Genomic DNA, 15,185 nt, shown 5'->3' on the forward strand with positions numbered 1-15,185 from the left:
CTTGCTGTTCAATTATGCCCTGTTTATTCTGCATGCTTTATTTCATCCATCAGTCTCTTTAGATATCCCTTTTGAATTATGTATAGTAGGGATATTTCTTATCAAACACCAGGCTCTAGACGTTCATAACTTTCATGGCCCAGAGTATAAAACTTACTGTTGCCTTAAAAATATCTCTCAAAGATCTTGACTTTGCCAAATTTTATTGTGTCAGAGATCATACATAGAGTAATGCCACTAACCAAAGACATCTTTAATGTAGCATCATAAATTCAATGTCTCTTTAGAACATGAGTCAATGTAATTTTTTTCCTAACGAGTTGGTATCTTAATGTCTTTATCCTCTGCTGATATCAAAACTCCAGGAAAAATACAGTGTTTAAGAAACAGTACAATGTTCCCTGAAAATATATAGCACAAAAATTTTACAGACCAAATACACAAATAATCATTCTTTCCTCCTCTTTCTGTTTCTTTCTTCCTATCTTCTACCCTTTCTTCTTCTAAGAGCTTTCAAATAAAAATTCGAAAAGGAGGAAACTTTCCAAATAAAACTAAACAGACAAAGTCATTGACATAGTATTTAATTCTGTAAGTGTAAGTAAGTGTTAGTCGCTCAGTTGTGCCCAACTCTTTGCAACCCCATGAACTGCAGCCCACCAAGCTCCACTGTCCATGAGATTTTCCAGGCCAAGGAAACTGGAGTGGGTTGCTATTTCCTTCTCCAGGGGATCTTCCCAACCCAGGGATTGAACCCAGGTGTCCTGCACTGCAGGCAGATTCTTTACCGACTGAGTGATCATAAAATAATGCTTTGTGTTAAAAACATTTTAAAAAATATGAAAAGTTGTAAGAGTGAAATTAAAACCACTCAGAATTCCATTAACCAGAAATGATCATTTTTCCATAATAAATATAGCTAAATTGGAATTAAATAGTATAAACAATGTACTCTAGAGTTTTTTTTTTCCCCCCTTTAAGATAGTGGAAGTGTATTACAATTGACTTAGTGTACTTTGCAAACATGACTTTTCATAGCTGTGGTAAGTGTCTCGTATGTGGATGGTAATAATATTGGCGTAACTATCCTCTTGTTGCTGGAAACATAAGTCTTAATAATGTATTGCTATTATAAACAACATTGTGACGAACATCTTAATGTACCACTTGGTTGTTGATAATCCTTCACAACAGCATGAGCCATGGGCCTCTTCTCAGCTACTATGTGGATATGGATTGCTGATTTTCTGACTTGGACTGCTGAGAAAATGTTCCTGGCTGGCTAAGACACTTTTCTAAGGAAAATATTACAAAGCTTACTTTCAGTTATCCTTGATAATGGAGGGAAAAAAGAGATGAAAACCCCAATTTCATGTACTTTCTGCTGGTCCTGAAGATGTGTAAGAACAGATCCAAGAATTCCTAGACACCGTGGGTGGCCTTGAGGGGCTATTTTTATAACTAATTCGGTTCACTTTCTTTTGTGCCAGTCAGAAGTTTGGCCGATGCATCCTTTTGCCCCCTCTCTCCGCATTTGAGAGATTAGTCAGTGTTACAGCCTACATGAAGAGAGATTATTTTTCCTTAGACAAGTCACAAACACAGGAAGGAGGACTATATACGAGATGGAAATGCAATTAATTTTGTCTGTGCCCTGAAAGTAGCTCGTGAAATTTCCAAGCCGAAGGAAAAAGACAAAGATTGTTGGGTGAGAGGCCAGAATCGGGAGCCAGGAGAGCTAGATGGTGTGATAAGGCAGAAGAAAGGGGTGGGGGGTGGTCCTGGCGGCCAAAGGGTCAACCGAACAGGAGCCAGAGGTCAACGACCCGTGGGAATCAATGGGGGAGGGGGTTTCCTTTTGTCCACAGTTCAGAGGACTTGCTGCTTGGAAACACAGCTTAAGACTTTCATAAGCACTGTGACCAAATCCCTAAACTACAGCCTAAGCAAACCCTGCAGTGTATCATTGGATGTAATTAAAGGTTCGTATCCCATTGGTGGCAGAGGGTGAACCAAGGTGAATTACCAAAAGTAAGTCTTTTCCCATCCCACAAGTCTCAGAATTCCAGGAACAGAAGACAGACGCACATTGACCAGGACTTCCTCCATCCTGTGAGAAATGGCATTTTCCTGAGGAACTCAATGTGCTTCTCCAGACATCACATGTCCTCCCACCCAGAATCTAAAGAAGACTCAGGGAGGAAAAGGGCGGAGAGGCTTTAAAAATGCCTAGACACACACTGAGTCACTGAGGGCTCTTCCAGTGTGGGTAAGGGCCATCACTGGGCAGAAGGGGACCCGATTTCAGACTGGGGCCCTGGAGACAACAGGGGAAGAGGGGGAAGAAGGGGCTGGGGGAGCTCAAGTAGCAGGCTGCTCTTGGCAGGGGCGGCTGCTAATTTTCTTTGGCTGGCTCTGACTACCTGTCTGAAAGCGCAGCAATGCAGGAAGGAAATTTTTCAAGAGATTAAACTATTATTGTTTCCTGTGTGGCTGTCTTCGCTGGTGTATGAAAAAAAGCTTTAAGGGCACTTGAAAAGAGATTTGTCTGAATAGCAGGGCTGTTATGATTCATCTCCCCCTCCAGTCGGGATCTGGCCAATTTCCTCAGGAAAGTGGTTGATTAGGACCCATGGATTTATCCATGGCCTAAATATAAGATGTCATAAAGGTGATTAATGGTGAGCTCACCATCAGGGGGAGTTAAGAGTTTGTAAAAGCTATTTTTAACGGTTTGGAGGGAGGAAAAAACCTCATTTGTCACCTTGCCAATGTGTTTCAAGAGTTAAAAAACTTCTTTGTGGCCCCTGATCATTCATGCTACCAACTGTTAAAGGTCGTTGTATTTTCCGATTTTACAAGTTTGTTTGAAAAAAATTGATTCAATGTGTTTTGCTGTTTATAGAAAAGTACACAAGGAAAGGAAAATAAAATGTATTTCCGCCATGATTAGTGACTGCTGCTTCTGGTAGCACTTAAATACAATAAACTTGGCTTTTTTTTCCACCCTGCTTTGCTGTTTATGCCCCTGCCATACAAACAGCAATTAATGGAGGGTATATGGAGACAGATTTCAGACCCCAGGTGAAACTGGCCAGGGTTCCCATATCAGGGGAAATCAGAGTAGTTCAGAAAGCAGACCATGGCCCTGATGGGCGCTGATAGTGTCCAGTGTAGCTCAGTGATGTCACATTATCCAGAGATGCCCTAAAATATGAACTCATTGCCCTGACTACTCCACAAGGCAAGATGCTTTCCCCAGACACAAGGCAACTAGCTTTGTTTAAAGGAACTTAGAGGATCAGCCTTCCTGTAAAACAGCTACTGAATTCTCTGAAATTGGCAATCAACCATTGGCCAAATCAAGCAGTAGAGCACCAAAAAATATTTGCTGGGGAGAAAAAAAAAAGATGGCCAGTGTTGGCTGAACATTTGGGCATTTTGTGGATGATGGAAACATGAAGGCATAGGTGCTTTGCTAATGTGTATAGGGTGGGCTTGGCTCAGTCAGTAAAGAATCTGGCGGCAGTGCAGGAGACCAGGTTCGATTCCTGGGTCGGGAAGATCCCCTGGAGCAGGAAATGGCACCCCACTCCAGTATTCTTGCCTGGAGGACGCCATGGACAGAGCAGCTTGGTGGGCTACAGTCTACGTGGTCACAAGAGTCAGACATGACTTAGCGACGAAACTACTTCTACTGCTCTAGGTTGGGTGGGAGAAGGGGTGAGTAATTGTTGACATACAATCAATTGCTATCAGCTATTTTGAGTGACTCACAAAAACGAATGAGATGCTTTCTGTGATCCTTGCATCATTTTGTAAGTTGACCTTCAGCCACATGGGAAACCTGATATAGTACAAGCTATTCCTTAATTTCTCGATTTGTTTGGCAATCATTTATGGGGACCCACTAATGGAGCAGGAACACTGACTGCTGGGGAGGCAAATATGACTAAGGACTCAATAAGCTCAAGAGTGAGCCTGGCAGATAAAGAAGGTTCTTGCAAGAGCAAGATATGTGATTTGATAATATATATATACAGGCACTCAGGTTGAGTTAGGGAGAGGTGAAAACTTTTCCCCCAGAGTGCTGCTTCTGCTGCTGAGTCGCTTCAGTCTTGTCCGACTCTGTGCGACCCCATAGACGGCAGCCCACCAGGCTCCCCCGTCCCTGGGATTCTCCAGGCAAGAACACTGGAGTGGGTTGCCATTTCCTTCTCCAACGCATGAAAGTAAAAAGTGAAAGTGAAGTCGCTCAGTCGTGTCCGACTCTTAGCGACCCCTTGGACTGCAGCCCACCAGGCTCCTCCGTCCATGGGATTTTCCAGGCAAGAGTACTGGAGTGGGATGCCAGTGCCTTCTCCTCCCAGAGTGCTAGAAGGAGAGATCATAGTAGCTCTCATTGCTAACCGGAAGCTCCTGCTGAAGGGCACAACCTAGAAGCTACAAGAATGGCTCCTTTTGTGTCCTGTTGTCCTGTACAACTCTGGCTACCACACCCAAGTGCAAAAGAGGCTGGGAAATGTAGTCTCCAGCTGTGCAGCCTTTGTCCCCTAAAACAACGGAATTTCTATCACTAAGAGGGAAAAAGGGAGAACAGCTCCTGGAGGCCAGTCAGCAGTGTTTGCACTGATCGTGTTAAACTATGTCACGGAGTCCAAAAGTGACCATAGATAAAATAATCAATGGGAGTTCGATGTATGATGCAGGAACCCAAAACCAGTGCTCTGTGGCAACCTAGAGGGGTGGGATGGGGAGGGAGGTGGGAGGGGGCTTCAAGAGGGAGGGGACATATGTACACCTGATGCCTATTCATGTTCAAGTATAGCAAGAACCATCACAGTATTGTAAGGGGATTATCCTCTAATTTTAAAAAAAATTAAGCCTTAGCCAGCAAAAATTTTCTGTTGAGTGTGCAAGGCACAAGGCTGCACACTGCAATCTACAACAAAGGATAAGACACATGATCATTATTTTGCATTAAGACAGCATATAATCAACATTGCTAAATATTAGAAAAATGCAAATCAGAACTACAATGGGGTGCCACCTCACACAGGTCAGAATGGCCATCATCAAAAAGTCTACAGATAATAAATGCTGGAGAGGGTGTGGAGAAAAGGAAACCTTCTTACATTGTTGGTGGAAATGTAAACTGGTGCAGCCACTACAGAGAACAGTATAGAGGTTCCTTAAAAAATCAAGAATAGAGTTGCCACATGATCCTGCAATCCCATCCCTGGGCGTATATCAAGAAAAGACAAAAACTCTAATTCAAAAAAAAAAAACATGCACCCCAATATTCACAGCAGCACTATCTATAGTAGCCAAGACATGAAAGCAACTTAAGTGTCCATCAACAAATAAACAGATAAAGAAGATGTCACATATATATGTGTGTGTGTGTATATATATACATACACAATGCAGTATTACATTTAAAAGAATGAAATAATGCCATTTGCAGCAACATAGATGGATCTACAGATTATCATACTAAGAAAAGTAAGTCAGACAGAGAAAGACAAATAGCATGCGATATCACTTATATGTGAAATCCGAAAAAAAATGAGACAAGTGAATATATTTACAAAACAGAAAAGAAAAGCTCACAAACATAGAAAACAAACTTTGGTTACCAAAGGGGAAAGGATACATATGGGGGTGGATAAATTAGGAGTTTGGGATTAACAGATACACACTACTATACAGTCGTATAGTGGCGCTAGTGGTAAAGAACCCACCTGCCAATGCAGGAGACACAAGAGACGCAGATTTAATCCCTGGGTCGGGAAGATCTCCTGGAGGAAGGCATGGCAACTCACTCCAGTAATCTTGCCTGGAAAACCCCATGGACAGGGGAGCCTGGAGAGCTACAGTCCATGGGGTTACAAAGAGTCAAACATGATTGAAGTGACTTAGCATGCACACACTACTATATATAATAGATAAACAACAAGGACCTACTATATGGCACAGGGAACTGTATTCAATGTCCTATGGTAACCTATAAGGGAAAAGAATCTGAAAAAATAGATGTCTATGCATGTACAACTGAGTCACTTTGATGTACACCTGAAACTAACGCAACATTGTAAATCAACTATACTTCAATTTTTCAATTGCTTACTTTACATTTAATTATTTATAATATGTGAATATTTCTAAACGCCATCAATTTTCACAGTAAAAGAAATAACAATACAATATGTATAAGGTTCGGACAAAAAGCAGTAGAGAATTTAATCGCAAGAGGAGCCAAAGGAGATGAGACCATCTTCAAGTCTTCAGACTCCAGGAAAGATGGCAAGAGTGAGGAAGATCCCTGGCACTGACATTAGCTGCTGCTATGGCTGCCTCCACAGCCATGTGAGCTCTTCCAGCAGTGAGCAGTATCCCATCCATCTTTGTGCCCCAAGTGCCTAGTTAAAGATCATTTCCTGTCACTTACTGACTCCTCATTAACACTGAAGAGAGGGGAAGAACACTTCAGTTGGGTTTTAAATAATGGATAAGATGGACAAAGGCCTATCACCAAAGGGCCATTTGACCTTGGTCCCACAACCACAGGGTCTCAAATTTGGACTTTGAAGCTACATATATGACATAGAGAGATGACACACAAGGCTGAGTGATGATAACATTCATCACACAACTTCGATCTCATGTGGAGCTATCAGACTACCACTCTGTGGAACACAGTGAGTTAGTTTTTATAAACCCTGTGCCTAACATGAGTATACTGCATGGTGGGTTTTGCATTTGGGTTCCAAGGAATTTGCTTGTCTAATGTAAGCCTAGATATTCTGGGATATTTGCAATGTTGTTTTGGCATTTCTTCCCTTTGTTGTTGTTGCTTTTCTTTGGCTTTTTATACAGTAAGTCCCCTCCATACAAACAGGATCTATTATGTAAGTACATTCGTAAGTCCAATTTTGTTCCTTAAATCCAACAAAGTTAGCCCTGGTACCTAACTAACACAATCAGCTATAATAGGTACTGTTAACAGGTTTATGATACTTCTCACACAATAATACATAAAAAAACAAACACAAAATAAAACATTTTAAATCTTACATTACCATGGAAAGTACAATAGAATAGCACAACAGCTGGCACACAGGGGCTGACATGGAATAAACAGGCAAGAAGAGTTACTGACTACAGGAGGGAGAGGAGGTGGGAGATGGTACAGCTGAAGGGTTCTCAGCTATCGGAGACAGAGGGCAAGCTGAAATTTCACCCACGCCTGACACTGATGGAACACATGTTCACATCTTTGAAAGCTTGCAACTTTAAGATTCGTATGTAGGGGACTTACTGTACTTAGGATCTCAAAGAATTTGAAGTATCCTGGGCCTCTCTCAACCTTTAAAAGTTACGGACTGGATATTCCAAGGTGGTCCATCCCCAACTATATTCTTCAGTGAAAGATCCCTGAACAGCCCGTCTTCTATTGAGCTTCATCTAGTTTCCTGGGGTAACATCACTGGACTTCCAGTAATTTCCTGGCCCGTTCCACCCTTCCAAGCTGTTACTCTGAAGGCTAATAGTCTTGTGGGGCCTGGGCCCTTGGGACATCTCCTGGCGTCCAGCTCAGTCCACTCATTCATGGGGAGCAGATAAGGAAGGAAAGAGAGTGAAGGTGGATATACTCTGAAGTCACCTCCATCCCCAGGGCCTGTTTAGACATCACAGTGTTTTGAGGCACCCACCATCCCCTCCCTTCAAACTTGATAAGTACCCACCTAACTAAAGCCAAATTCCAAGTCTCTAACAAAGGACTTCAGTGCAAGCAATCCCTAAGTGGGTTTTCTAAAAATAGGTGTTTTCCATATTCCATGCCAACCCCCCAGGGTTCATCCTAGTACGAAATGTTCATAAAAACACCAGGGGGAAAACACTTAGTACAATGACTTTTCCCCAAACCTTAGTCTCAAGCACGTAGAGCAGTGATACTTGAATGAGAAACAGACTTTCTGAAGTGGCGTCTCAGGACTAAGGCTGGCTTCTCTCCCCTTCTCCATCTGCGGTTTTCCTCTACATGATAGCATCTAAGTCCATGACTTCTGTGAACAACTACTGAGATGCTGGCATGACTTTGGATCTTGAACTCCAGCCTCCAGCTCTGTCCTAAGCCACTCACATGTGCCATTGCCCAATAGGGATGGACACTTGTGTGCGTGTGTGCGTGCTAAGTCACTTAGGTCATATCTGACTCTTTGCCATCCTATGAACTGCAGCCCACCAGGCTCCTCTGTTCATGGGATTCTCCAGGCAAGAATGCTGGAGTGGGTTTCCATGCCCTCCTCTAGGGGATCTTCCCAACACAGGGATCGAACCCACACCTCATTATGTCTCCTGCATTGGCAGGCATATTCTTTACCACTGGGCCACCTAGGAAGCCCAGGGATAGACACTTAAGTATCTCAATTTCAGTTCAGTTCAGTTCAGTCGCTCAGTCGTGTCCGACTCTTTGCGAGCCCATGAATCGCAGCACACCAGGCCTCCCTGTCCATCACCATCTCCCGGAGTTCACTCAGACTCACGTCCATCGAGTCCATGATGCCATCCAGCCATCTCATCCTCGGTCGTCCCCTTTTCCTCCTGCCCCGAATCCCTCCCAGCATCAGTCTTTTCCAATGAGTCAACTCTTCGTATGAGGTGGCCAAAGTACTGGAGCTTCAGCTTTAGCATCATTCCTTCAAAAGAAATCCCAGGGCTGATCTCCTTCAGAATGGACTGGTTGGATCTCCTTGCAGTCCAAGGGACTCTCAAGAGTCTTCTCCAACACCACACTTCAAAAGCATCAATTCTTCGGCATTCAGCCTTCTTCACAGTCCAACTCTCACATCCATACATGACCACAGGAAAACCCATAGCCTTGACTAGATGGACCTTAGTCGGCAAAGTAATGTCAAAAGTAATGCTTTTGAATATACTGTCTAGGTTGGTCATAACTTTTCTTCCAAGGAGTAAGCGTCTTTTAATTTCATGGCTGCAATCACCATCTGCAGTGATTTTGGAGCCCAAAAAAATCAAGTCTGACACTGTTTCTACTGTTTCCCCATCTTTCCCATGAAGTGATGGGACCAGATGCCATGATCTTCGTTTTCTGAATGCTGAGCTTTAAGCCAACATTTTCACCCTCCTCTTTCACTTTCATCAAGAGGCTTTTTAGCTCCTCTTCACTTTGTGCCATAAGGGTGGTGTCATCTGCATATCTGAGGTTATTGATATTTCTCTTGGCAATCTTGATTCCAGCTTGTGTTTCTTCCAGTACAGCGTTTCTCATGATGTACTCTGCATAGAAGTTAAATAAGCAGGGTGACAATATACAGCCTTGACATCCTCCTTTTCCTATTTGGAACCAGTCTGTTGTTCCATGTCCAATTCTAACTGTTGCTTCCTGACCTGCATACAGATTTCTCAACAGGCAGGTTAGGTGGTCTGGTATTCCCATCTCTTTCAGAATTTTCCACAGTTTATTGTGATCCACACAGTCAAAGGCTTTGGCATAGTCAATAAAACAGAAATAGATGTTTTTCTGGAACTCTCTTGCTTTTTCCATGATCCAGCAAATGTTGGCAATTTGATCTCTGGTTCCTCTGCCTTTTCTAAAACCAGCTTGAACATCACGGAGTTCACAGTTCACGTATTGCTGAAGCCTAGCTTGGAGAATTTTGAGCATTACTTTACTAGCATGTGAGATGAGTACAATTGTGCGGTAGTTTGAGCATTCTTTGGCATTGCCTTTCTTTGGGATTGGAATGAAAACGGACCTTTTCCAGTCCTGTGGCCACTGCTGAGTTTTCCAAATTTGGTGTCATATTGAGTGTAGCACTTTCACAGCATCATCTTTCAGGATTTGAAAGAGCTCCACTGGAATTCCATCACCTCCACTAGCTTTCTTCATAGTGATGCTTTCTAAGGCCCACTTGACTTCACATTCCAAGATGTCTGGCTCTAGATTAGTGATCACTTCATCATGATTATCTCGGTCGTGAAGATCTCTTTTGTACAGTTCTTCCGTGTATTCTTGCCACCTCTTCTTAACATCTTCTGCTTCTGTTAGGTCCAGACCATTTCTGTCCTTTATCGAGCCCATCTTTGCATGAAATGTTCCCTTGGTATTTCTAATTTTCTTGAAGAGATCTCTAGTCTTTCCCATGCTATTGTTTTCCTCTATTTCTTTGCATTGATCTCTGAAGAAGGCTTTCTTATCTCTTCTTGCTATTCTTTGAAACTCTGCATTCAGATGCTTATATCTTTCCTTTTCTCCTTTGCTTTTTGCCTCTCTTCTTTTCACAGCTATTTGTAAGGCCTCCCCAGACAGCCATTTTGCTTTTTTGCATTTCTTTTCCATGGGGATGGTCTTGATCCCTGTCTCCTGTACAATGTCACAAACCTCATTCCATAGTTCATCAGGCACTCTATCTATCAGATCTAGACCCTTAAATCTATTTCTCACTTTCACTGTATAATCATAAGGGATTTGATTTAGGTCATACCTGAATGGTCTAGCGGTTTTCCCTACTTTCTTCAATTTAAGTCTGAATTTGGCAATAAGGAGTTCATGATCTGAGCCACAGTCAGCTCCCATTCTCAATTTCAGGTACTCAAAATCCATCCTTCTCAATCTGTGCTTATCAGCTTATCTGAATCTGCTTGTCCTCCAGGCTCCCTGTGTGGGTTAGAGGCACTAGCACCTTCCTCTGTGCCCAAACTAAACATCTGGGCATCACTCAGCCTCACACGTGATCGACCTCCAAGTCTTGTTGATTGTCTTCTAAATGTCTCTCAAATTCATTTGCTGATACCACCTTGTCCAGGCCACTCTGAACCTCTTTCAGTAATAACTCTATAACTGGCCTCTCTGAATCCACTATTGTGCAAGTTCAATCTGTTCTTCTCTCTGCAGCTGGAAGTTATTAAATATCTTTTTCCCCACTGATTCAGCAAATAATCTGAGAAGCTTTTTTTGTGCCAGGAATGGTGCTGATCAAGCAGAGGGTATACAGTTCAGTTCAGTTCAGTCGCTCAGTCGTGTCCGACTCTTTGTGACCCCATGAATCGCAGCACGCCAGGCCTCCCTGTCCATCACCAACTCCCGGAGTTCACTCAGACTCATGTCCATCAAGTCAGTGATGCCATCCAGCCATCTCATCCTTGGTCATCCCCTTCTCCTCCTGTCCCCAATCCCTCCCAGCATCAAAGTATTTTCCAATGAGTCAACTCTTTGCATAAGGTGGCCAAAGTACTGGAGTTTCAGCTTTAGCATCATTCCTTCCAAAGAAATCCCAGGGCTGATCTCCTTCAGAATGGACTGGTTGGATCTCCTTACAGTCCAAGGGACTCTCAAGAGTCTTCTCCAACACCACACTTCAAAAGCATCAATTCTTCGGTGCTCAGCCTTCTTCACAGTCCAACTCTCACATCCATACACGACTACTGGAAAAACCATAGCCTTGACTAGACGTACAGTGGTGAGCAAAAGAGCCGTGGTTCCTATTCCCATGGAGTGTGGACCGATCAGATCATGTCACCTCCAGGCTTTATATCTGTGGTGGGAAGAATCATGACCCCCCCCAAAATGTCCACATCCTGGTCAGATGGACACACAAGCTAACGAATGCAGTGAAAAGTGAAAGCTGCTCAGTCCTGTCTGACTCTTTGCAATCCCATGGACTGTTGCTTGCCAGACTCCTATGTCCAAGGAATTCAGGCAAGAATACTGGAGTGGGTAGCCATTCCCTTCTCCAGGGGAGTCTCCCCCACCAGGGATTAGATCCACGTCTCCCACATTGCAGGTGGATTCTTTACCATCTGAACCACCAAGGAATGCAGGCAGCCTCTAAAAACTGAAAAAGACAAGAAAAATAATTCTTCCCCAGAGCTTCTGGAAGGAACGCACCTCATCAACACCTTGACTTCAGTCCAGTGAGACGCAGTCAAACACCTAAAACTGTCTTGAGGGGCTTCCCTGGTAGTTCAGCGGTTAACACTCTACACTCCCAGCGCAGGGGTCATGGGTTCAGTCCCTGGTTGGGGAACTAATATCCCACATGACTCATGGAGCAGTCTAAAACAAAAACAAAAAAATTAGAACTGTGTTGATTAAAGCCACCCAGTGTGTGGCAATTTATTAAAGCAGCTACAGAGAATTATATCCCAGCATTCACAGTACTCATATAATACAGTTTTCTTCAATACTTTCATGGTGTCTTTGGGATAAAGCCCAAATCATCAGACCCAGACTTGGCTACACGCATTCTCTTTCCCTCCTCCCCCACCCACTGCCACCAACTGAAATTCTTTCAACTCTCAGAGGGGCTATACGCATCCTCTGAGGCTGGAACGTACCATCCCCACTTTCTGGAACCTTCCTCTACTTTATCTGATGCCTCCAAACCCCAAATGCAACCTTCGATTTAAAGGCCATTTTCTCCAAGACGTCTGGCCAGAAGCCCTCCATCTGGTCGCATTAGAGGCTGTCATGCTCCCTCTACTTTCTCGTCCGCAGTGAGCATCACACCTGGCGCTGTCTCAGCATCTGTGCTCCCCACTGAACTATGAGCTCCTGGAGAGCAGAACCTACAATTGTCTTGTTAACCACTGGGCCCCCATCACCTACCATAGCTGGTACTCGGCAAGACTTTGCAAAACAAATGGACGCATGAACGATTAATAAGGGGCAAAAGATAATGTTTGTCCTTCAGCCATATAGAGTAGTCCTTTGTGTGTACATCTGGCTATTGCTCACATTTAAATACTTACTTCATTATACACAGTATTTTTTGACCTCTTATATTCTGATTCCTTGACTGAAATACCTTCACTGTTATGCACCTTCTTACTTCCCTGGTGGCTCAGACAGTAAAGCCACAATGTCTGCCTACAATGCGGGAGACCCAGCTTCGATCCCCGGGTCAGGAAGATCCTCTGGAGAAGGAAATGGCAACCCACTCCAATACTCTTGCCTGGAAAATCCCATGGACAGAGGAGTGTGGTAGGCTACAGTCCATGGGGTCGCAAAGAGACGGACATGACTGAGCAACTGGACTAACTGAACTGAAGTTTTTATTGAGTGAGATTCTCTTGCTTCCTGGGGTCCCCCACAAGGTGTGGACTGAACCTTGTGGGACTCACTTATTTCAACAGAATATCAGTCCCTGAACACAATAGAACCAATGACTGGAAGCATCTACAATAGCCACTGAGCCACAGCACCTGGGAATTAACTCATTCCTCTAGAAGATGACCCCATCAGCTTCCTACGGCTGAGCCTACACGGTAAGATGTTTCTGCTGCAGGAGCAGAAGGGAGCCCCTTCTGTTCTGTCCACTCATCTCACACACCCCGCCTCCTAGGGGGGCCTGCACCTCTTTTCTGGGGACTCTCTTCCCTTCCTCCACCCACCTTTGTGGCTGCTAAAGAAAGAGCTACTATGATGCCCTTCAGTGGTCAACTTTCAGGCCAATTGGACTGTTCCCTGGAAAATTTAAAACAGAGAAAGATGGACCACTCTCTCCAATTCCCCACACTGTGCATCAAAGAAGCCAAGAGAAGAAAATCCAGTCCAGAGAGAGAGAAGGGAAAAAAGTGCAAATCCAGGTGGAAAAGGAAAAGATAATCTCTGAGGGTCACTCCTGAGACCTGCCTGATTCTTATCTTTGGTACCATAAGACATTTCAACAACCATGTAACAAATTTTCCTTTTTGCCTCAGCTATTAATAGTTTGAGTTGGGTTTTCATTACTCACAACTATGACGCACACTTTCATAGAAACTCCCCTTTTAGCCTCCTTTTAATCAACTACAAAAACAAGTCTACTGATAAATTCATCTGTGGCCCCATGGAAGCTGACACCTCATGCAAAGTGAACCATGTTCTATGTAGCACACTCTACCGCAGGAAAGAATGGAAGATGACCCATTTAGCCAACAAACAGAACCAAACTTAATATATGCAAGGGGTTACAAAAGTGAGACCTGCGTTCACTGAAACATCAGGTCTACTTTAAGAAATTTTGTCTAGAACTTTTTAATCTTTACTACTTAAAAAAAAAAAGAGAGAGAGAGAAGGATTTGTTTACAACTCACAGCAAAACCTAAAATCTTATTTTCACATCTTTTTTAAAAGCTTCCATGCACAGATCCAGGTTCAGTCCCTGGGTCTGGAAGATCTCCTGGAGAAGGGAATGACAATCCACTCCAGTATTCTTGCCTGGAGAATCCCATGGACAGAGGAGCCTGGCAGGCTACAGTCCATGTGGTCGCAAAGAGTCAGACGCGACTGAGCAATTTTCACTTATGCACAGTAGTATCTCCCACCTCTGTCCGTATTTCCAGAACCTCTTCCTGCCACCACCATCCAAGCCTACCCAGTGTGGTCCATCATCATTCATTCTTTCAACAAGCATATGTGTCAAGCATTTCAAAGACAAGGATAAACTGGAGAATGAGTCAAGCAAAATTCCTGATCTTATGGAGCTTACACTTTATAGTGGGGAAATAAAACTTCCAATCTTCTTGATCAACTGTACTCTCTTCTATGTGTAACTTTCTAAAATAATACAATAAAGATCTTTTCCCTCTCCCACCACTCACATTCTGTACAACAAAACTTTTTGTCCTGACCTGGAAAACACAAAACACTTTCAGCAATTCTTCTAAGCAAGGAAGAGATGGTGAATACCCATTCCTGAACTGTTTTTCTTGTCATACATTCTAGATATAAAAATGGTATGGGTATAAAGTTTATCATAAAAATATAAAGATGTGGATATACATAAGCATATATATATATATATATATATATACACACACACACACATATGTATATGCTTGCGTGTTTGTATGTATGCCAAATGAAAGATTCAGTCTCTGTTAGATGGGATTTCACAGAAAGCACAGTTCTGTCAACTGAATAAAAAGAATATTTCCTAGAGGACATAGACCTGAAAAGTCAGATAAGGTTCAGGCATGATTATTGTTGTTCAGTCAGTAAGTCATGTTCAACTCTTTGGGACCCCATGGACTGCAGCATGCCAGACTTTCCTGTCCTCCACTGTCTCCCAGAGCTTGTTCAAATTCATGTCCATGGAGTTGGTGATGCCATCTAACCATCTCATCCTTTGTCTCCTGCTTCTCCTCCTATCCTCAACCTTTCTCAACCTCAAGGT

The sequence above is a fragment of the Ovis canadensis genome, chromosome 1, assembly GCF_042477335.2.
Source record: "Ovis canadensis isolate MfBH-ARS-UI-01 breed Bighorn chromosome 1, ARS-UI_OviCan_v2, whole genome shotgun sequence".
NCBI lineage: Eukaryota > Metazoa > Chordata > Mammalia > Artiodactyla > Bovidae > Ovis > Ovis canadensis.